We start from the raw sequence: 24013 nt of genomic DNA, 5'->3' as shown, positions 1-24013 counted from the left end.
TGGTATTTTAAAATAGTAAATAGATAATATCAATGTTGGTAGTTTAACACAATGTAAAATAAAAGTGAAGCAATAAAATTGAAACAAGAATTATTGATCCTAAAATTGAACAATTTTGTATTTTCAAAGTGTGGTATTGAAGCTTTTATTGTGAAGCTGAGTTTTTGGCAGAAAAAAAAAAAAAAACTGCCAATATTTCTTGCCCCCTCTTTGAGGCTGACTGATTGCTTTAATTTGTAGGGTGTATGTGTTTAAAGTGCTCAGGTTGGAGGTATCCATCTGGTGTATACAACTCTCAGTGGTCAGGGCATTATAATACCGTGCCTCACTGGAGATTTTCCTGGAAGGGGATGTAGGAGTTTCTCCAGCACAGCTCTGACACTGGTGAGACTGTGGCAAAGGAACAGATGTTACTGTAGGTGAATAATAATCTGCTGTTACGGGGGGTGGGAGGGTGAGCGCACTACAAATGAACAACACAGAGCTCACTTAGGTGTGTGCTGGTTTATATTGCACCTTCATTTGTGCCATCTCTTCTAGGAACTTTCTTTGTTGTTTTGTTGTGGTAGAGCCCCAAGACCAGGGCCTGCTGCAGGTCAATAAAATCTGCAAGAAAGTTGGGAGTAAAGGAGCATGTCTGTTGGTGAGTATCTGCTGTGTGGAGGGGCCAGGTTACCCAGAGAAACTCTGCAGGACTGTGAGAGGTTTAAGCTAGCATGGTTCATGTCACACTCACTTTTCTGTATTTCCACCCCCCCTCCTGCTCTGGGCCCCACATACGGGCCCAAGAGTTGCTTGGACAGCCATTCCTGGGAGACCGTGGGATGCAACAAGTGTGTGACAGCCAGGACAGATTCCTACAGGAATTCATGTTATTCCTCTGGCAAGTGCCTGGGAACATGCAGAGGATAAAGCAACACTGGTATTTGTTTTACAGTGAACTAAGGCTGGGAAACCCCACAAACTGTTGCCTAGAATAATACGGGGAACATCCATTGTCAAGAACTTACATTACCTTTCTTTTCAGGGTGACTGACTACTGTTTTTTTCCCCTCTGAGTAAGTGGAAAAGCATCAGGCTCAGCACCTGCATCAGTCTGCTGCCTAACCTAGGGACTAGCTGGGTCAAAACCAGCCTGCAGGAGTAAAGACATTTAATTGGTTTTCTCGGGCAAGTTCTGCTACACCGATACCTCCAGTCTCTTCGTGTTTGATGACTGTTGCAGATTCTCCCATTTTATTCAGATGACGTAGGTACACGATATTGACAGCTGCTCACTGCAGTGTTACTGAAGAGCTGCTGAATGTTCTGACAGGCCTGATGGGTAGGTCTGTGTTTTTCAAGCAACAGGAGAGTAGCTTAGGTCTACAGAAGTGGAGTTTTTAAAAATAAACTGTGCTCCTGTGAATCAGCTTACTGCTAACTAGTTTAATTTAGAAAAAAAGCCTCTTCAGCAAATGAAATGTTATGGCACATTTCCAGTTGGTCTCACTAGCCATACAGATTCTGAATAGCAGCGCAGGTCAGAATTCAACCTGAACTTTGCAGGATGAGGGTGGCTGGTATTCAGCTGCTGTGAATTCAGTGACAAGCAACTTAAGAGGAAATGATAGAATAGATTAGAAATCCAGAGCTGGGTTTTGGTTGGAAACTGTATGTCAATTACCTTTCAAACTACATTTTGAAGTGAAGCAAAGGATGGGATCAAAAGGAACTCATTGTCAGCAACCATTAGGCCTAAAATTAAACCTATGGTCTGTTCAATTTACAGGCATGCACAAGCGTGTTGGGCTGCTGCTCTTCCCTGTACCAACATGCAGGGTGAATGCAAAAATGTCTTAATACCATGTCTACTTCCGTAGCCACATTGCCCCTGAAGTTTTTAAGACCTTTCCATCCCTTGTCTTGTCAGCCAGCTCACCATTCCTGCCACACAAACTCCAGGTACTGAGCGCTGCGATCTCACCATGTGGGTACAGCTGCCTTTTCTCAGTCAGCTCCAGCTGTTTGCGAATGGTACAGAGTATGACCGAAAATAGATAGAAGCTAAACTTTGAGAAGTCCAGCTTATTGCCTGGCTCTTTTCCCTTGGAGCTCACTGACAGCTCTGAAGGGAAGAAGAAATTGGTGCACACAGTGACAGCCTACAGCAGTGGCTCTGCTCAAGGCATGTGACAGACTGAAGAATTTGGGAGCTGAGTGACGACAGAGCTCTCCTGGAGGAAGGAAATCTTTCCTAAGCTAAAGAAGGTGGTTCTGTCTCTCCTGCATTTTCTAGGTGACATTATGAGGCTTGTCATAATAATCCTATATCTGGGAGCCCAGATTGCTGTTCCTTAGCTAGACACTTCTCTTTGCTTGCTTAGGATGGGCCACTGCTGTTCCTGAGTGAAAATCCACCAATGAAATGCTTTTGGACATACAGATCTTCCCCCAAGGGACCCAGCAAGCGATCCTAACCCATCTGTCTGGAATCCCCTTCTGCAATAACCCATTCAGATCTCCAGAATGAATCTCATGCACACAGAGCTGGGTTAAGGCTCAGATACTCTCTGTTGATTTAACAAGCTTCTTGTTGTTAGTCGTAGCCTGATCACGCTGCTTTGATGGGTTTACCTTGCAAGAGGCCTTATGTCGTGTTTCCATTGTGGCCAGCTAAGCTTGCCTTGCTTGCTGCTAATGTTGTCCTATATTTAGTGTTTTGACTTTACGTGACCCTGACACTGTGTAGGGGGAGGAGGAGGAAAAAATGTATTGCTTATGGCTAATCCTATGCATTGCTCAGAGACTGCGTCCACTCCAGCAACCTTTTCTCATGGTAATATTTTTTGTTAGCAATAAAAGGATTAATTCTAGAAATCAAGCTCTTTGATTATGATAAGCATAATAAATATCTTAGACAAATTGCTATCCTTTTAAGAATATTAGTAAACGAAGACCTTTGCTCTCCTAGGCTAGGCTTGAGTCTGCTGGTACATGCATTCATACCATCTGCACTGTGTGCTAATACAGCTCCTTGTTGTCTGGTCTTCCTGGGAATGCATTATATAGATTGCAGCTGGTTCAGAATGCAGCTGCCAGGGTCACGACTCACACTAAGATTAATCATTACGCCTGGGTTAGCTTCATTACTTTGACTACCCATTACATTTAGCAGAGATTATGAGATGTTGCTTTTAACTTACAAGGCTTGGGTCTAACACCTACTCACCTCAGCAACATGCTTTTATGGTATGTTTCTCTTGGTAAGGCTCCTAGAGCAGCAGAGAGCCTCTCTAGATGCTGTGCTTTCAGCTTGAGGAGGAAACCTTCCAGCGTGACGTGTATGAGGCGGCATAGTGTGGGATTCTCACGGCTCTGAGCTCGGTCCTCTGATGTGGAGTGTTTTCTTCCCAGTGCATACTGTCAATGCCGAACTCCTTGCCAGAGAAAACAATACGATGAAGAGGAGGATGAAAACATCATCGCCACCCCATATATAATTAACCTTGCAACCTACCTACTTCTCTGGATTTACTGCCAGGTATTTTGGGTGATAGCCATCCAAAGAAATGTGGTTTCCTAAGAAGGAAAGGGAGCTAGTGTGAGTGCTTCCACTGCAAATGAAACTAAGATCATGAAACAATATGACATTTCCCAACAGAAGCCTACAACATAAATTCAGCTAACGGAAATGAACAGAATAGTCTAACCCCGCTGCATTCCCTGAAGCTGAGCCTCTGAGGTCTTCTCAAGCATAAAGGGGAAAAAAGCCAAACGTACAGAAGACGTTTGAAGGACAATTGAGTAAATGTGCCTGCGGTATTCCACATCAGAGCTATGAAGAGGAAACTTGAGGTTACCTTTTTTATGTACATATGGTTTGGGTTCCTGCCCCTGGGGTTATGGCAAAAGCTATTGTTGTTAAAGACAACATGATTCCTCATGCATACTGTAGAAAGTAAAAAAAAAAAAATAAATTATTTTACATGCTTTAATTACATTATAATGTCATACAGGCTTCTACCTCACCACACTGCTCAGTCCTGAATACAGTGAGAAAAATGTTGCAGTATCAGAGAGCCAGCATCTGACAGCTCATGAAACAAAAACTCCCTTTTATAACAAGAGGAAACAAATTTTCAGAGGTGTTGTTTGGCAGATCACAGAGGGGTAGGACTTGCTTCCTTGGTAAAGAAAAGTTCTGCTTTCTGTTGGACAACATAGCCAGAGATCAGTTGCTTGCCAACGTTGTGGAGAGGGTCAAACTCCCTAAAAGACATCTTGTAGTAACGGGCCAGCTTTGTCCTACACTGAAATTAAGCACTTAGCTGAGATGCTTAAGCCAGGAGTCTGCTTGCTCTTGGCAGCTTCTCCCATCAGTGGTAAGAGAGACCCTTCCTCCTGAGGGCAGCTGTGCCAGCAGGTTTGTTCAGCCATCCTCTGTAGGGGTCTGTCCCTCATCACAGGCTTCCAGGCTTAGAAAAGAAGCACCTCAGGTTGGCAGCCAAGGCTGAGCCAGAAGAACCCAGCTTGCAACATAAATATAGTTCGGAGCTATGAAAATCATGCACAGCAAAATCAGGCCTGGTTGGGTTGTCCTAATTAAGCACTTGAAAACAAATGGGCCTCACCTGCTGGTGTGAAGGTGATTGAGGCAGAGAATGTAGAAGAGGAAGAAGAGCAGTACTTTACCCCAGTGTTGCAAGTAGCCACACTGTGCCCTCTGTGCAAAAAGAAGCAAGCTCTGGGGAGCCCTGCCTGAGGCTCTCCTGTCCTTGTGAGAGCTGGGAGGAGTCCTTTCAGCTGGCCAGGAGAGCTCTCAGGGCTCACCTGTGGGGCTGCAGGAGCCAGTCAGGCATTAAGCTAAGCTGCAAAACCTGGGGAAGGATCGCCATGTGCCTGAGATCTGGCCTGGTCATCTTCCTGTGCTACTTCAAGGTCAGTTCAAGCACTAAGCCCTAGATGAAGGAAAGAACTCTTTCAGGAGGTATGTAACAGAGTTATGCTCTCATAATGCCTTGAATATTTGTTGGCAATCAAGGGACAGCTGTTGGGAGAAAAGGATCAAAAAGATCCTAGCCTGCTCGTTGGAGATGTTGTCTTCCCAGACTTCAGCAGTTCAAGGTGCAGTAATTGTGGGTAGGCTCAGTGACTCAGGGGTCCTTTCTACATCCTGTATCCTATTATCATAAATCCAATTTTTCTGTCTTTTTTAATTGTCTCAAGATTATTCTGTTGTGCATGACTAACGCTTAGCACTTAGTCATACGTTTTTGGATCAGAAGTGTGTAGTAAGCAGCTCTGGTGAGAACTACAGGGCTCTTTGATGTAGCAACTTCAGGAACATCAAAGATGGCCTCTTTGATGCGATACGTCTGACGTTTTTGCAAACTTAGTCCTTCCTTTGATTTTAGTCCTTCAGTGTTTCCTGTGTTTCTGGGTGCCCAATAATTCTGTAGCCTTGCTGTGTTGGCTGCTGTTGCTCATGCAGTAACGTGAAGGAATCTTTTCTTTCAAAGCAAAGCTGCCCTCCTTCAAGACCTACGTGTAAGTGTACTGAAGATGTAATTCCTAATTAGTCATATGTATACAGCTTTATTTCTTAGCGTCTTGCTCCAGTTCTAAACCCCTGAAGCCTGTGTTTTTCTCTCCCTTTGTAACGGAAGATGCTTCAGTTGAACCTATGCTCCCTGAAAAAAGGGTAACATACAGGGTTCACGCTGGCCTTTTTAAAAACTACATTGTGTGTATGTGCACATATGTATAGGAAGCTTACAGCTGGGATTGTGTGCAGTTATTAATCTCCACAGAAATGTGCATTAAGTGTGGAGCTGAAGCACAGAGGTAAGGAGCAGTGATCAGTAACTTAGCTTGTTGCCTAAGGGATGTATGGCAGAAGGCTGGGCTGCAACTCCACCGTCTGTCGGGAGATTTCCATGGGATGAATCTTATTCCACTCCAGGTTCCTCTGAGATCTGCCTGTAAACCTGAAATTTATGAAGTTGAATGTTTTGGGGGTGAATTACAAGCCTCTGCACCTGAAAAATACGATGGTGATAACTCAGGCTCCTTCTGTCTATTTGAACCTTCTTGTTACCTGCTTCTAGCAGAGGAAGATCCTTTTTCTCTTTGACTGCATGTTAGTTTTCTTTCTAGCTCAGGTTATTTACCATCTTTCTATTGTGCAGTCATAAATTAATAAAGCAATGGCTTCCCTTGCAGCCAAGAAGCTGTGCACTTTGGCTTCTTCTAATGTGAGCATTCTGGAGTAGGAAGAAAGGATGATGTTTATTAGATGATGTTTCTTTAAATCCCTTAAGATTCAGATTTTCAGCTCGGTCCCCACCAGACCTCTTTGTAGGTCACTTATGTGCAATACCCCGGTTGCACCCATGATTTGGAGATGTCTGTATTCGAGTGACCTAAATTGCATCGAGGGAGGCAGAGAAAGGGGGAGGGAAGGACTGGGGGATGGTGGGAACCAGTCTGTCTGAAAACTCAACAAAATGCAGTTCCCCTTCCTGGAGAAATTAATTCAGCAATCAAATGGATTTAATAAATTCTCAAAATATTAAATAAATAAAGCAATTTAGGTAGGAAATGCAGATCATGTAGCAGGTAGGGTTGTGTCCAGAGCTAAAAAAAAAAAAAAAAAAAAAAAAGGCACGTCTGGTATGGCTGCAGAACACGGAGGTAAAAGAGGCTTTGCAGTGAGGTGTTTGGCACTATGTGATCCAGTAAGCAAACTGAAATTGGCTGCGTTGGTACCAAGTCCAAACAAGTGAAGGAATCTTCTGGAAGTGATGGTCCCATTAGCGAGGTGATACGCCTTTATTAGCGTTACACAGCTGCAATAATCTTAATGGAGCAATCTAGTGTTCTTCCCAAAGGAAGATCTTATCTCATTTATTAATTGTCTTTCTAGTAGTTATGAGTTCATCTGAGCTGGGGAGGTGTGCAGGCTGAGAATCTTGATGCTGCAGACAGGGAGCGAGCCTAAGGCTGGATGTTGGGAGCTGGGATCTCAGCAAGGGTTTGGACAGAGCAGCGTGTCTTGCTGTATGCTTCCTGCAAACCTGACAACTCGCTGTGTAAATACTCGGTGTGAATTGTTGGCTGAATTAGTCACCTCTTACTGGTGCACAGAGCAAGCGTGTCTTCCTTCAAAGCTGGCAAGTGACATTTCAACATGCAGCAATCAGGATGCACGAGAGAGATTAGCCTGTTGTGCACATCTCCAGTGGTGGTTCTGGCTAGAAAAGAGAGGTAGTGATTAACAGAGAAGGCAAAGTGTGTGCAGTTATGGGAAGCTCCCTTGTTGAACCTTGCAGTATCCAAATGTTTTTCTCTGACCTGTACAATCTTGCTGTGTTTATTTTTTAGCAGGGAACAGCATAGTGGGAATGGGATTTCTCATTTTCCCCCATGGCACCTGGTTAGAAAGCAACACAATACCTGCCCTCTGTCGTGTCCCCCCAGTTGATGTGTGGAACAGACTGGTCTGTGTTTTACATAGCAGCAATTTTCCCTGAATCCTCTTTGGGGAGGGAGGGTGGTGGTGCCAGCCTGTCTTGGTATGCTTGGTGGCACTTGGTAAAACCACAGTGGTTTCTTTTCTGTGTAGAGAGAACCTGTCTGGGGACATGCTGGGAGTCAGTTTGGGGAGTCATTTTCGTATGCCTCCCAAATCAGCTGGGGCTGAGCCACGCTGGAGGTGTGAACAGAAGATGCTCATATCTTGTGCACTGATAGATGAGCTGCCTCTCTTTGGTATGGATTCACCCCTTAGCACAGTGAAGGTACCTCAGGGATTGAGTTGAGGCTCTTGAATCCCTCTCTGGAGTCCCCTCGGTCAGTTATGGAGGTATTCTAGCTTCTAATCTTGATTTTTCTTCCCCTTTCCCTCTGAATCTCCCCTCTCTGCAGCAGGGGATTTGGATACCCATAGCAGAGGGCAGAATACCACCCGGTAAACTCTCTGGAGTACAGCTACTGCACAGCCTCCTGCTGGGGAGCTGAATGTATGGCTTATGCCCTAAAGCAAAATGTATAATGCTTAGAGAACAGAGTGCATTTTTTTTCTTTTTTCTTTGCTGCTGGAATAAATTATCATGTCGAAGTGCTGTGGTTTGGACTTATCCCTAGATGGGCATCACCAGTGGTGTGCATTTAGGAAATAATAAGTTGAAAAGATGCCTCTTGAAAATTGTATGGGTTTGCAACAGATAGAAGTCTTCAAATGCTGTTATTTTTCTGATCCCCCTCCCCTCCCCCAAGGTTAACCCCACTGATGCTTGCTTCTCTGCATTCTTCAGCATGCTTTTTTGTAGGTCATACTGTGCTGCCCTTCAGCCATATGGGTCTGTTAAATTTCCTAATGGAGACTAATGCTGCTCACATCGGGTGAAAAATCCACAAGAAAAATAAAACCTCTACATCCCTAATATTCCTTTGTGTCTTAGTCGGCAAAGCATGCTATTCTCTGCACTTACTTATGTGCCTGACACAACACCTCTAGGTGCATGTACAATATCCAGTATAAACAGAGGTGCTCTCGAGCTGTATTTATGACCTCTTGTGTCCAGTCGTACACGTCCTTGAGAAATTTGTCAGGCCAAAATGTAATGTGAGATCCAGGGGGGATAGATACAGACCTAGAACAACTGTAGAACACAAGGAAAAACATCTCATTTTTTCCATAGACTTAGGTTGCAGTATTCGTGCCACATAGCTAAAGAATAATTGAGGCTAGGAAGCTAAGCTTGGGGGACTGTTACAGAGTGAGGGCTGACTAGTGTTTACAGCTCTGTAATGCTGTTGATACTGCAGAAATTATTAGTTGTGAAGGAAAGTATTTGTGGGTTCAGGGTTTTATTTCATCCAACTGAAGAAAGAAAAAAACAGTTGTCTGCAAAATAATAGTTTCTTTCCTTAGACACACAGAAGATGTTAAAGTTTCTGTACCCCAGGTATATTTATGGTGTTCCTCAGTGCTATGGGGGCAGAGTATATAATCAGTGTATAAAGAAAAAAATATCGGAAATATCTTTAACTGGTAGGAGAAATAAAGGGAAGAAAGTCTGTGCTGTTGATCTGCATCTGTTTAGTTGTCATGAATAGAGTTAGGACAGAAGTTGGCTTAGGTCCAGGTTGCAGCAGCTTAGCAGCTTTAAGCACCTATTCTTCCACAACTGCTAGTTGAAGTAGCAGTGTTGCTGGCAATAATAGTTGAGCAGAAGTGCTATTTCCTTTGCTAAAATTGCATGCAAATATTTATTTATTTTTCCTCCAGAATTGGGTACCCCGCAGCAGAAAAGATGATGTGGATTACTGAATTTGGCAACAAGGCTCCTTTAATCTCTCCAGCTTCCAGACTGAATTATTTTTCTATTGGAAATTCATATTTTCTTTGATTTCCTTATTTTAATAAGCTTGTCCAGATCTTGAACAGTTCACAATGACAAACCAGGTCAACCCATGCAAAAAGGTTAAAAGGGCAGAAGGGGAAGGATAGCTGAAAATTTTAAGCTATCGTGTATCTGCAGAGTGGTCTTCTGTGAAACTTACACTACCATTCTGAAAAGAAAAAGCAGTTAAGCTACTTAAGAGGTTTCAGATTGGCTGGCTGATCAATATCAAGTATTAGTAATGCTGTATTAGAAGAGACCTATGCTATACACTCAGGCCTTATTACCATGATGTCCTTTTATTGATACTAACACTTGATCATATACAACAAATTATTTTGAAGTTATTTTTGATGAATGTTGTTCATATGTGGTATATGGCTTGATCTTGCAAACCTTTACTCGTGAGAGTAGTCAATTGTCTTCAAAGATTTGCAAGAATGGCCCATGTGCAATACAACCTCGATTATCCAAATGTCAGGGGAGACATTGAATAAGTTCATATAATCGACATTTTGAATAATGAGGAAATTTTCAGTGCAATTAATAGATGTCAGGGGACATGACCATCTTTCAGATGACAGGGAGTTTTCAGAAAATTTAGATTTTGATAGCTGAGTTTCTAATGTATGTGCCTCTGACAGACCTGAAATTGCAGAACATCAGAAACGTGCCTAGATATTCCTTAATAGCCCTTCCTGGGAAACCAGCCTCAGCTCTATTTACTGTGGCATTTGCGTTGCAGGTAAAATTGTCACAAGCGCTTAGCCTAACGCTGCAGGAACTTTGCTATTAAGGGTTAGATTCCAAGAACACAGCATTAAATCAATATTGGAATTGTCTGAAGGAAAATATTATTTAGAAATACATCAGCGTCAACTTTGGGAATCTGTTTTTTATTTAAAACAAAACAAAGTCCTATAATGACATGAGAGTAAATAAAACTTAAGGAAGGAAACTCCAGGAAATAATGACTGGGGAAGAGAGAAATCCAAACTCCTTTGTGTGAATGTGGAAGTATGCCAGAAAGCATCATTTTGAATGACTCTTTAAACTTGGGGTTGGTCAATCAAAGATAATCCAAGGCTGAAATTCCTATTTTCCGACTCCTGTTCGTCTTGGCACAGCCAACAGAAGGTGCTGCGGTGGGAGGCATTAATTTCCTTCCTCCCCAGATGGCTGCACATGAGCACCCAGGGATGCATATGGCTCTGCTGGCTCCCTGGGCAGGGAGCCCCGATGGTGGCTCTGATTGCCTGTCCGCAGGTCCGCGCCGCTGTCATCTGCGTCATCAGAGTTAGTCTTTAACAGCGCTAACGAGCAATACGGTCTTGCTAGCTTCCCTTGTGCAGGAGCATCATATGACTATTGCAACCGAGGGGGTGCAGGGAGTGTTTGTGTTTCTGTCCTGAATCACAGCGCTAATGTTTGTGGGAAGCTGAAACCGATGCATCAATTTATTTTGGTGGAGAGATGAGCAATCACTTGTTTCCTAGGAAACATGGGGCTGTGCATATGCAGCTTCGAATGTGCGCCCTAATGTTTTCCTTCATGTAGATAGAGTAGAAAGTTTGTCCGATGAGATCCGTTGTGCTTAAAACAGAAGGGAAAATAAATTTGGAAAGTTGCACTATTTAAAAAAAGAAAAAGTAACGATACTGCCAGTCGTAAGAAAAAGGCAGAAATAATTCAAGAAAATAACAAAAATGTCCTTTCTGTGTCTCTCATCTAGGAATCTCGAGATTTTTATAGTTGTAGAGCCATCTGCTAAGTTTCATTTATTGTGCAACTTTGCTACCTCACCATCATCTGCTCATTAATCTGCCTTTTTTAGGTCTACTTCTGAAATTCTCAACCTCTGAGCATCTGTCAAATAGCTACCATTGCTTTTAAAGCAGTAGTATGATGCAGTGTGAAGATTAATATGGTAAATCATCTTGTGTGATGGCAATGTTACTCAGCAAAAGCTTAGCCATTCATAAGATGCTCACCTCAAGCTCGCCACTAAACCACTTCCACCACACCCTGGCTCTTTGTATTTCTGCCTAGAAGAGTAAATAAAACATAACCTGTGGTGTTGTGCGCTCTGTTTCAAAATGCCTTGGGCTGCATGGCAGCATTTGCTACTCCTAGGATCTGAGCAGTGCGCTTGGGCAGTGATTGCCAGAAAGGACTGAGGATCATTAGCACAGATCACTGACCCCAGCAGGAGTTTTACCATCGACTCAAATGCCTGAGACTTGGATCAAGGTCAGGGAGTTCTGGATGTTGGACCTAGCTTCAATGCTTCAATACGGCGTTTTCAGACCTGGCTGTTCTGCTGTAGCCTGCACACACGTTGCTGAGATGGGGGGGGGGGGGGGGGAGCCTTAATGTCCACATTCCTGACAGATGTAAAGGATTCACTGTATCTTGTCCCACATCCTTCAGAGGTAGCAGAATGGCTCGTTCTTAGTGTTTATTGCTAACAGGAACAGGAGAGAACTCATCTGGCTGTGGTGCAGGCCTGACAGGTGAGTCTGGGTGCATCTTAGAAGAATCCCTGCCTTTCAAAAGACGTTTAGATGTAGAGCTCAGGGGTATGGTTTAGTGGGGACTGTTAGCGTTAGGTCAGAGGTTGGACTCGATGATCTTGAGGTCTCTTCCAACCTAGAAATTCTGTGATTCTGTGATTAAAATGTTTCAAAAAGAAAATATATTTTATAGGAAAAATATTACTCCCTTTCAGGGTTCATCATTATATACAAAATAGATTGTATTGCTTTTTGTTAGAGTAGGTTATGTAAAACCTATTGAAACAAAGATTGTTGACTTCATGCTGCTTTGCTATATAAAAAATGTTTGATGCCTAATATTTACCAGTGACAGGACCCGCGGGAACGGGGTTAAGCTGAGGCAGGGGAAATTTAGGCAGACATCAGGAGGGGGTTCTTCACAGAGAGGGTGGTTGCACACTGGAACAGGCTCCCCAGGGAAGTGGTCACTGCACCGAGCCTGACTGAATTTAAGAAGAGATTGGACTGTGCACTTAGTCACATGGTCTGAACTTTTGGGTAGACCTGTGCGGTGTCAAGAGTTGGACTTGATGATCCTTAAGGGTCCCTTCCAACTCAGGATATTCTATGATTCCTTTTCCTGCCTTGTTGTGGCAGGAGATCCAACATGTTACCTGATCATGCAGTTTCAATTCAAATTCTGTCTACCTGGGCCCGCTGGAGGCAAGGCAGCCCGTGAAGCCCCAGGAACTGAGCAAGCAGTGGCTGCCTGTGTCAGTAAATGCTGCTGGCAGCAGGTATTAGCAGGTCGGAGGGACTCCAGTCCTCTCCTGCCAGGTGGCTGCCAGGATGTCATTACCCTGTGTGGAGCTTATGGATGCTTGTGTCATTCCTGCCCCGAGGTTCCCTGATGTGTTTTTTCAGGCATTGATTTCATTTTGCCTGCTTTAGGTAAATCTTGGTAGCAGTGGATGATTCAGCTCAAGAATTGTTTTCTTTGGGGACTAATCATTCTGTCCTGATCCACGCTCCTAAATTTAGAGGTTAATCTCTACAGGCTTCTTCTGGGGGAGGCTGAAGCTTCCACTCTGAAACCTCCTGTGAAAGGACTAACCCTAGGCATTTTGAATCACACTCGGAGTCTTTTGCTCTCTTGATTATGTATGGGACTAAGGAGACTGTATTTCTAATTTAGGCAGTTACAGATGAGGTACCACAAGATGGATGAGCTGATCTAATAGCCTGCTGATACTTCCTGGCCATGTGTTCCTGCTGTTCCGCTTGCTTCAGCTTGGGTGCTTGTGCTAAAATGGGAGCAAACCACACTAAGCAAAGCAAACGCAGCGAAAGCAACCTGAGCCGTCTGGCGAGGATGAACGCTGGGACCAGACCCTATGGCAGAAAGAGGGTCCTCTTGTAGGGTGGCCATACTCACCTGGCTGGGATCCTTGGCATGCTCCTGGTGTAAGATGTTGCCCTTAACTGAGAGTAAAAATTGCTGAATGCTGGTATTGCTGTGACTTGCCTCAGTCCTTTTGACAGCAGCAGCACTGCTGTTTGGTGCTGTGCTCCTGACCCTCCCAGGGACCTGTAATTGTGCAGACTGTCAAGGGGCCAGAAGAATTGGATCAGCCAGCAGTGCTGCTGGGCTAGGACCACGGATGCATCCCTGCTGCAGGAATGCACTTGAATTACTGGGGGAAATGGCCAAAAATGCAGAATTCCCCTTTTTTTGGAGACGATTTATCCTCCTCCCACACTGAAAAACGCCTCAGAGGCCAATTACATGTGCTGCCTCTGAGACAAGAGTCCTGCCTGCCAGTAGCTAACCCCATACAATCATCTTGACAATAGTTATTGTCACTTTAAAAGCCAGTAATTGTAGAGTTAATAAACCTAAAGCCCCTCAAAGCAAGCTTGAAGAAGTGCTTTTTGCCTGATCCTTAGGGATGTAACCTCTGCAGCAGAATGGACAGAGCTGTAACTCCTACCTGGCATCTCCCTCTAGGAACAATAATTCATAGTGGTACGGGTAGAAAAGTAGAAACTTCTGCTGAGAAGAAAATACCTGCTGTTGGGTAGAAGCATCTCCACTTTTTCACAGCAATACTCTGACTCAAAGGTTTCCACATCTTGAGTCTGAAGTGGCTGGCGTGGTGGGGGAATTGAGAGCTGGGCTATCGTCAGTACATTGGGAGTGGAGCCTCCAAGCAGCAGTGCGAGCTCTCTTCATCTTAAGAAGAAATTTAGCGTTTTCCATGTCTGTTTGTGATGGATGAATTGGAGGAGCAAACTGTGAGGGGAAACACATCTGAAAGAGGACAATGAATAATGAAGTGATGACCGTAGCCTTGAGGTCTACAATGAGAGCTCTGCGTTGGGCCAGAAAGTGAAAGTCCAAACTCTGCAATTAACGTTTCAGACCTGAGTCAGGGCTTCTGAAGGTTACCTCTTGTGTGACCAAACTGGTGCACGTGCATATGGCTCAGCAGGGAATGAATCGCGCTATGGATTAATTCTGGGCCGTGCAGTCAGATTTTAACAAATCCGTCCAGTCCCATGCTGTGGAATGTGTGGACAAGGTTCAAGTTTGCACTGATGGAAGTGGAAGCTGTTGCTATACCGAGTTCAGTTTGTTTTCACATGTGGTGTGTTGTCTATCTGGTATGTCTATTTTATTTATAGCTGTATAAATATATTAAAGAAAAGCTAGTTGACGATTTTCACATCAATATTGTGTTTTCAACAGAAAATGGCTTTTTAGTCAGCAGAGGCTGCTGGCGCGGTTTTATCGTTTTGATCTAAAATGTTTGGTTTTAATGAAATATTGGGAAATGAAGACATGGAGTTGTGTTTTTCCTGAAAAATCATGAAGGACTTGATGCATTTGTTAACAAATCTTTTTTTTGTTGTTGTTGTTAAAAATATTTTGAGTGAAAGTATATCACAGCTGGCTGAAACATTATGCATGCACTATAAATGTGTTAAATTTTCTCAGCTGAGACCCTGGAAAAGAACTTCTTTGTGGGTTGTAGGGAAAACAGGGTTTGTATGGGGTGGCTTTTGTTTTATTTCTTATTTTTTCCCTCTTGTTTAGGGATTAAAAAAATAAACACAGGTAAATTTGCCAATGTTTTCATTAGATTTGGCAGCTTTTCTTTGAAACACTGAATTCCAAGCGGTGTTCCCTGTTTGCTTAGAGAAAGCAGGGGGCCCACTTCACAGTGTTTGCTCTGAGGTTGGTGCACTGACAGGCAGGCATTTGTCCACATTTTTTTATTATTAACTAGAATAAGCAGTTTAATAACTGGGATTAAACCATCAGATCATGACAGAGTAGCATTAGCTGCGGGAACCAAGTTGGAAAGGATTCCAGATGTGATTAGATGAATACCTGCCCTTTAGGGGAAATAGTTAAGTGGGCCTCCATTTTTATTGGTAAGGTAAATGTTTCTTGGGCCATTCTAGGCAGGTATCCCGGGTTCTCATTTTCACAATGATGTTGCAAATCCCTGGTGCCAAGGAATAGATTGTCTTCTAGACCTGAGCCAAAATCGTCTCCCTGATGAGAATCATTGATTTTGCCAGAACACACAAGATTCTGCTATTGCCTCAAATCATTTTCCTTTTTTGTTATAAATGCAAAGGAGCACTTAAAGCACACCAGGAGATGAATATTTCCTTTGTGGAGGGGAGAAAAAGGGAGGAGAGTAGGGGAAAAGCTGTGGTCAGAGAGCTCAGCTGCGTCCCAATTCAGGGGCGAGTTATCTTCCCACTGAAACAAATTGCAAAACTTCTACAGATTTTACCAGGATCAAAAATGATCCTAAAGTTATGCTCCCTCCTTCCAATATAAGTAAAGAGATGTTTAAGTGTGTTTTACACGATTGAGTTTGTAGCATATTGCAAACAGATACGTATTTGGTGGGATGAGAGACTGTATGAAAAATCAGAAGTATAGAAATGATTTTTGGACAAAAGTATGTTTTCTATCAGTCTCTTTAGAAACCAAAGTAATGTAATAACCTCCTTGTTTAACTGCAATACAGAAGTTCATTTTGTTAGAATCTGGCAAATTCTGCCTTGTTCTTTTGGGATCAGTGCTGAGAATGAATATTTTTCCATTATTAACCACTTCGGGCTGTCTTTGCAGCAGTATCTAGGTGCCAGAGTAACTGTGTGAATCTGGCCCTGGAGCACTACAATCAACTCCCCCCAACTACATGGAAATACTGTTCCAGTCTGTGATGGGAGATGTATTGCACAAAAAGCCCTCACAAATCTATCTGTAAACAGCTCTACTGTCTGCCTAGCCACTATATAAGAAAAATGGAATGGGCATAGGGTACAGAGTTAATATTAGTGAAGAAATAAAATGTTAAGTTAGAGTATATAATCACCTTAAAACTTTCCTTCCTGATCAGTCTTGAGCACAGGCTAATAGTGCAAATGTGCTCTGCCTTACAAGGTGTTTAAGCACCAGCATAAGGCTTTGAGGGAGCAATTGAAAAGGGGACTCTTGTGTCCAGAAAAGCTTATGTAAGTCTTCCAGAAACTACCAAAACTGGCAATCTGGACCTTCTACATTTCATTATTGATTTGCTCTCCTCCACTTAGAGGTTATGTTGGTGTAACTTAGTCTAGTGCACCTGGAGATTTGCACAAGGGAACACTGAGGACAGAGAATGGTGAAAGCTTTGATAGCTTCAGTCTAATCAGGGAATGCTATGCTTGCTCTGCTAGCAGTTTGCTGCATAAAAGACACCAAACCTTTGCTTCTTTTCCCCTGTGGTGTGTGGTTTCTGCTCGCTGCAGAAATACTCAGTGAAACTTGGAGGCTCCGCAGCATGGTATCAAGGTGGTCTTCCCTAAGAGAAGCGCACAGGTCTGGAAGAGTGAAAGGAAGAAATCCTGCTCCATACTGAGGTTTACAAGTTTCTCTCCAACCTAAGCTAAAGTTTGTCTGCATTTATTGCAAGTTCTGCATTTATTTGTGACCTGATCCAAAGCTTACTGAAGTCAGTCTTCACGTGAACCTTGATGGGCTTTTGATGACCACTCACAGAAAATGTGTTTTGGCTTCTGTTATGGAGAGATTTACCTGGCTGACATGAGATTAAACAAGGTCACGGAAGGCGCTTTATTTCTGTCACCTACGGGGGAAACAATATAGAATTTGTCTTGAACTTCTCAACCCTCATTTCTGAAATCCTTCCCTACCACACAGCAGAGTGTCTGGCTGTTTTCCCAAGCTCAGAGTAGCTCTCTGCTAATGCAAAGCACAAGATCCGCTTAGTTAAGCGGGTGGAGAAGGCGATAACAAAAGGAGGAGTGTGGGTCAGAAGGAGAGAGCTGTCTTGGCAGTCGGTAGGTATTCAGTAAAATGGAAAGGAAGCGAGGTGTAGCAATATTCAGCTTGACTGCCTTTCAAAATGTCCATGACCCTTTTGGGAGAGGGACTTTCCCTGAGAAATCCCCTCTGCAGCTCTTTCAAAATGCATTAAAAATGCACTCTTTGTGGCCACGAGTTGTCTGTGAGCGTTTGGACAACATGCAGGGTATTGCAGAGATGAGCCTGGTCCAGATAAACTGAGGGCTCCCACAGGCTGCAAAAAGGTATTTTTACAGGGGGAGAGGTCAGTGACTTGGGGTTGAAAGAAGTGGCACAGCACGACACAGTGTCCCCAGGATGGGTCTGACAGCCCTTGGCTTAGACCTCATACAGGGGTTTCTGTTGCAAATCTAGGGCCGCATTTCCAAAGCTGTTAACTTGCATTTGATGTCCCAGATGTGAAATTAGTTCTGGAAGAAGTGTACAAGCTACAGATAATACATTTTTTAGTTTAGTGAACAATAAGTAGATTTTAAAAAAAATAATAGACAAGTATTTCAGTCTTCTCTTGAATGCCCCTCGGCATTGCAAAAGACTAAGTGGCTCTGATAAAAAGTGAGATCATGACAGTAATGAGGTAATCCTTTTTTTTTCCTGTCTTTCTCTGTATTTCTACTGCTTCCAAAACAAATATTTAACTTAAAAAAAGCAAACGAAAAACCCCGTCCGGGGCCTATAGGTGAAGTAGTCCTTAATATTTTTATTACTGCTCTAAGTAACAGTTTTCCCCACACCTGTGGCTTTAATGAGGCTTGAAAAAAAATGTAGGAAAACATCAATATGCTTCTCAGGCTGAATAAAAGCATTTTGTTTTTTTGAAATTGGTCTGCAGCCTGTTGAAGTTGCTGAGCCCTTCCAGTGGCTTTTGGAACAGACCCCACTATTCTTAATTTTGGGGAAGGGGTTAGGGAAGGGAGATCACAGATGCATGTGGGTGCTTCAGGGTTGAGTTTTGGAGGGGCTTTTGCAAGAGCAAGCTATAGGAGAGCCCTCGCAGAAAGGATGTACTTTTGCTCCCCGCTTACCGTAAATTTGAGGTAGGAGCAGCTGCGAAGGAAACGCAGCAGGAAAACCCAAGTGAGGGAGTGTCTTTGACCTCTTCTGCTGCTTTGTAACCCCTCAACCCACCCCCTTTGGCCCCCGGAGACACACAGGCTTCCTGAGGTGATGGATGACTGAGAGCAAGAGGGACTTGAGCGTGGCTGATGTGATACTTTTACTTGGGAAGTTGCTTGAAAGAGGAACTCAAACCAATTATTTAAAAAAAAAAAATGCAGTTTTCAAGTCTGGGGATTTTTTTTTTTAATTTTTTAATTAAGTGTTGTGCTTTTTTTTCCTGACTGTACCTTACTTGGCAGAAAAAAAGGAACAACCAGCCTTTTTCTTCTTGTATATGTCCTGAATTACATTATATAAGCAGCTGCTGACAATAATTGATGGAGATAAATCAGTCAACCTGTGGTGACTTGGAAACAAAAGTAAAAAGGCATTCCTTATTTTAATGGCTTTGTCCTTAAAACCTGAGGTATGATTTTTTTTCTACCAGCTGCAATCAATATAGATGCTTTTGTCTCAAAACAGAGATCCAAGTACCAAATTGTTGAACAGATTTCTCCTTTGAAAATGCCACTGTCACTTCAAAATGCCATGTGTACAATGCAGCTGTCTGACTTCTCAGGATTACAAAGAAGCAAGACCACGTGAAGCCTATAAACAAGCTTGTAACTCAATGTGTAAAATTTCAATGTTTATTTCGAATGTTTTGAGACTCTCCTTTGCTGTAAAGTTGTGTGTTTGCTTGCAAAAACTCCCACCCTTCAAATGATCATATTGAATTTTGTAGCTTTTGTCATCACTTCTGTTCACACGCTCTTCCACGAGTCTGAATAATGCAGTATGTTTTTAGTGTCAAATTTGTTCTTGCTTTTCAGTTTTTTCTTCTTTCCCCACCACGCAGTTGTATTTTTTCCACCTCTTTTTAGTCCCTCCTAGCAAGTCTTTTTTTTTCCTTTTTTAATTTTAAACTATCTCTTCCTCAAATGCAGGCTTCTGAGTTTCACATTCAGAGCATGCTTTTAACACATTCTTGTTATCATTTAAAACAATCTTTTCATGGCTAATTCAGTGAAGGGGAGGAAGTGACCGGCTGCTGTTGGTGTTGATGAATATGATGACTGTATCAGTTTGTCATCTGGCATTACCATTGTCCTCTTCTTCAGCTGGTGTTCATTTGAGTTTATGATCTTACAGAAGTATCAATATGCGATGCTTTTACTCAAGTTTGGCCAAAAGACATCTTTCAATAGAATAATAAATTCTCTTTGTTTCAGCTCTGTGTATATTACAACACCAGCTTGTGATATTGTGATGAAAATTCTGTAGTCCAAACAGATTTGGTTCAGATCAGTGGTTGTGTAGCAAATCTCCAAGGAATATTTATGAACAGATGACACCCTTACCAGAACCAGATCGGCACATGAGAAGGCCTTTTGCTCCTGGAGGTGCTGTTTTTATAGAGTGAGATGTAGATGTGTTTAACACTCATATCCTCTAGTCAGGAGGAGTTAGATTTTCAGAGGATCAGAGCCTTGGTCACTACATTTCCCAAAAAACATAGCACAGTACCTGCATCTTCTCTTTAAGCTGGAGTTGACCTTCCAGCTTTAACTGGAGTGGTTTTGAAAGGCACGAGACAGCTGCTATGTTGCAAACCAGAGCTGGCTTCAACCTCTTCAGCAGTCTTGGCAATGTAGCCCAATGCTTTCAGAGAGGGAAGTGTAAAGGATAGTCCTTAGTGTAGAACAAGAAATGATCAGCAGGAATCTTATCAATAACTGTTTGTTTTTCTTTCTCTCTCTTAGGTCTTAGATGCCCTTGCTAGAAAAAAAGAATTCTGAAAACTACCGTCTCCCTTGCTTTGCTTTTTAAATTCTCCAATTGCTGCTGCTGACAAGATGGACATCTCTACTCTGACATAGCCAGTGCGAACTCTGGAAAGGTATGTTTGCCGATTTTGTTATGTTCAGCATATCCTTAGCCAGGCTGTGGCCCTGTGGATGAAGTAATGGATATTTTACATGCAGCTTTATGGTGTGGTTAGCTAAACCATGCCTACCTTTGTCGGTTATTTCCAGAAAGACTTTTCGGTCATCAGTAAAGGTAACTGCTGAGATTGCCTTTGCCCTTCTGTTACATCTTGCAAATGAGAGAGACTTTAGAGTGACCACTGCTATTTACCTGGTGTTGGGACCCAGAAAGGGCCCTCAGAGCATGCCACAGCTATGGATTACTTCATTTTCTTCCTGTGTGAATTGAAAACTGGTCTTTGCTTTGGTCAGAATTCTGGGGAGGGGACAAAATAAAAAATGTTGGACTTGATGGGGCTTTACTTTCTAAAGCATATGTAAAGGTAGCAAACAAATCACTCATAAAAATGTTTCACTATGGGAAACTTTTTTTTTTTTTCAATAACTCTGGCTTCTCTGCTTACAAATAGAGACTAAATAAAGGGCTTGGATGAAGACAAAGGTGTGGCATTGCTGAGAGATCTGTAATTTGCAAGCAGGGTGTATGCTGGTAGCTGTTTCTTCTCACAGTTGAGAATGCTCATCTCACTGTGTGCACCAAGCAGAATGCAGTGCAGCTCCTTTTTGGGCCATGCTTTTATGGGGTGGAGGAGCAGAAAGGTTGATGGTTTGAGCATGGCCAGTGTTAGTCCAGACAGCCCCTGGAGAAGTGGCGTGAGGAGATCGAGCCTGCAAGAGGTGCTTCCTTGCTACCCTCAAAGGATCTCTGCGTGTGTCGGCCTGTCCAGTCTTGTGAAGGTAGGGGGAAAAAAAATTCAATCACTTCATGAAGCTGAGGAAAAGCAAACTGGATTGTGCAATGTATCTAAAAAGTAGGCTAAAGTCAGCTTCTAGTAGTAAAATAAAAAGCACACAGCAAAGGTGTTTTAGAAGCTACTTGGTTCCTGCTTCACTGAACAATGGTAGCCCTTTTCTGACTTTATGGACATGATTTTTGTAGGTACAGTCTTCACAGGCAAATAAAATGTGGAAGGGTGATACAAGGTTGAGAGTTTATGTGGTCAAAAGCTTGCCATGGGTTGTATAGAATGTCAATTTATTAGTATGTCGAGCATTTTAATATGGAGCTATATAGAGTGTCTACTTTTGTTTACTGCCAAATGTCGTTTGTTTTATAAATCTGAGGAAAGCTCTTACAAATATCAATGAGGTCAGAGCATTTACATAGGCAGGTCTGCAGCTTACCTCATGTAGTAACTCTTACATTTTATACTGAAATATAAAATAGATTCCTTCCAGCTAGAAGGAGCAGATAAAAATGAAAAACTTCTAGTTCATTAGTTTTCAGCCAAGTTGAGTAATTACAGTGTAAACAGGTGAAATACCATATGTGACTTCACTTTTTGTTTATAATTCTAAAGAGTTTACACACTTCCAAGAAAGATTTACATGAAGAACACAGATAAGTAAATAAATGGAGTGAGTATATGATTAATGATTTTAAAATAATAAATGCTTCCAATTTGTAACATTCTTGAAATAGGTTGGCCATGCAGGCCATGTTTTTCTTCCTGCTTTACAAGGCTGTCTGTGTTTTGTTTATTTACAGTACAAATCTTATGTTCAATGCCTCCTTTTCTGTTTAATCCACAGGAGAATGTTGGTCACTGGCAAGATCATAAAATTGTATTAATATATGTTTAATTAAATCCTTATAACAAAATATATATGATAAATTGCTCTATGTATAATTAAAAGGAATGAACAAGTTGAATAATGACAAAACAGGAGAATGAAATTACATTTGTGAGATCAAACATAATGCTAGGAAAAGGACCTAACATGGGCATACAACTTCAGTGTTTTGAGCTACTGCAGGCCACAATTAACAATGCAACAGATTCATCCTGTGATCAGGAGTGTGTTTATTAATGCTTAATATTGCCAGCTTGCTGCTGTCTTCATGTGTTGCTGCTCGTCTTGTACTATGTCTGGAGCAGTGGAAAAAGTATTGTATCTACCTGTTGTTGCTTCTGTAGGTTATAACCCTGACAGCTATGCAGTGGCTGTAAGGAGATGGTAGTGGGACAGTTCCTGTGGTACGGAGTAAGAGAAGTTGCTTGCTGGGGAATAAGGAGAATAAGGAGTCCATAGAAGAGTACTTGCTGTTATTATTCCTGTTGTCAGTGACCACATCAAGAAAAGTCTTCATACTTTGCCCAAAGTGGTGTTTTTGGCTGTGTAATGAAATCCTGGTTCTGCAGGGGACAAAAGCCCCATGTGCATATTCAAAAAAGGTGTTCCAGTGCTCTCCTGAGCATTGGTCCACAACCAGGGATGTAGAATTGCCTCTTCGGTTTGGATGAACTGCAGGAGCTCATCTCCTGGCTGTTTCAAGCAAGGCAGGGGAACTTTGACTAAACTGGAACCAGTTGAATGCAGGCAAATGGAGTGGCTAAAGAATACTTCAGATACAGAGGGAATGAGTAGATCAAGACTGAAGGGAAAGGTCCTTTCTAACAATGTTTAGTATCAGCAGCACAGTGGTCACTGTTTCAAGTTGAATGGGGCATGTTCAGAACTGCAGCTGGGTAGAACGTCTACCAGAAAACTGTTGGGGCTTCTCAAATGTACCAGTGCGAGCTTGGTTACAGGCTGGCTTACAAACAGGTCAATATTCCCATGTTCTCACTGAAATTTGAGAAGTCCCAAGATTTTTAGCGCCGGTGTGATGTCCCTAGTGAAGTGCTCCCAACTGTGTGAAATAATATTTTGTTCCAAAATGTTCAATTAGAAAGAGTAGCTCAGGAAGAAGCAGTTTTGTCGGAGTCTTATTTTAATAAACCCAGAACAATGTCAGAGGTTTAGATTCATTCAGACAAACAAGAACAGGATTTTCTTTGAACAGAAACTGAGTGTGTGTTTTAAATGCGTGTTTACTGTGTATAAATCTCTAATTAGAAAAGTCCTGCACTGTGAGTGGATCAAAGCAGGCTTTTAGTCACTTAGTTCCACTGTACCTTTTGTCTTTCAGTTTTAAAAAGCAAATGAACAAAAATCCATGGGTTTTAACCACTGCTGGCACTGCACTGGGACCTCTGTCCTGTCCCTGCCAAGAGGGAAGCTCATGTCTGAGAAATCCATGTTCTTACTCTGTGCCTTAGTTTTCTTCACCTTATAAAGGAAATGATGGTATTGAGGTGTTTTGATAGCTAGGGAGAAGAATGCTTAGTGTATAAGCTGTTTTTTATAATTATAGAATAGTCTGCTTTAATACCAGCTCAAATGCTGCATCTGAATGACTCAACCTCTAATGTAACAACCTGCATAATATTACTTATATGGTGAAATTAAGTGGTTTTGATTCTATGACTCAGTTGCAGTAAGTCTATATGGGGGGAAAAAAGTCTTAAGATAGTGAAGGGCATGATTCAGAACTCTGAATCGCTGTTTAGGGAGAATGCCTTTCGTTTGGTTAAGCTGGCACAAAAAGAGGATTCTCCTTGAGTATTGCTGTGACCTCTTCTACCCAAGTCTTTCAGCATTTAGACACAATCTTCAAACTTAACTAAACCGTCTCAGATGCGGGTGGGGTTATGTTGATGTCCAATATAAGCCCCCCCCCCCTTGAAAAAAAACAAACCTACAACAATAACAACAACAACAAAACCCACTCCAATCTGAACACTGAGTCATTTTGAGTCTTGGATT

General features: G+C 42.4%; 2 long non-coding RNA genes across 10 annotated transcripts in view; one reads left to right on the top strand and one right to left on the bottom strand.

Annotated features, from left to right (window-relative positions):
* LOC137853359 (uncharacterized) overlaps positions 1–24013 on the top strand; it is a 484321-nt gene that overhangs the window by 203236 nt on the left and 257072 nt on the right. For 8 of the 9 annotated variants that reach the window (XR_011094435.1, XR_011094436.1, XR_011094434.1 and 5 more), the window contains one exon: positions 20138–20274. This is a non-coding gene — a long non-coding RNA (uncharacterized lncRNA). Of the gene's footprint in view, positions 1–3383; positions 3524–3643; positions 4970–20137; positions 20275–24013 lie in introns of those variants that run through there. The other variant, XR_011094431.1, reaches the window with a different exon arrangement.
* LOC137853364 (uncharacterized) lies at positions 3283–3934 on the bottom strand. Its single transcript, XR_011094445.1, has 3 exons — positions 3843–3934; positions 3500–3561; positions 3283–3419 (listed from the first exon to the last, which is right to left on the bottom strand). It is a non-coding gene; the product is annotated as an uncharacterized lncRNA (long non-coding RNA).

The sequence above is a fragment of the Anas acuta genome, chromosome 3 (assembly GCF_963932015.1).
Source record: "Anas acuta chromosome 3, bAnaAcu1.1, whole genome shotgun sequence".
Taxonomy (NCBI): Eukaryota; Metazoa; Chordata; class Aves; order Anseriformes; family Anatidae; genus Anas; species Anas acuta.
The sequence above is the reverse complement of the archived record's forward strand: the minus strand, read 5'-3'. Positions and strand labels throughout refer to the sequence as shown.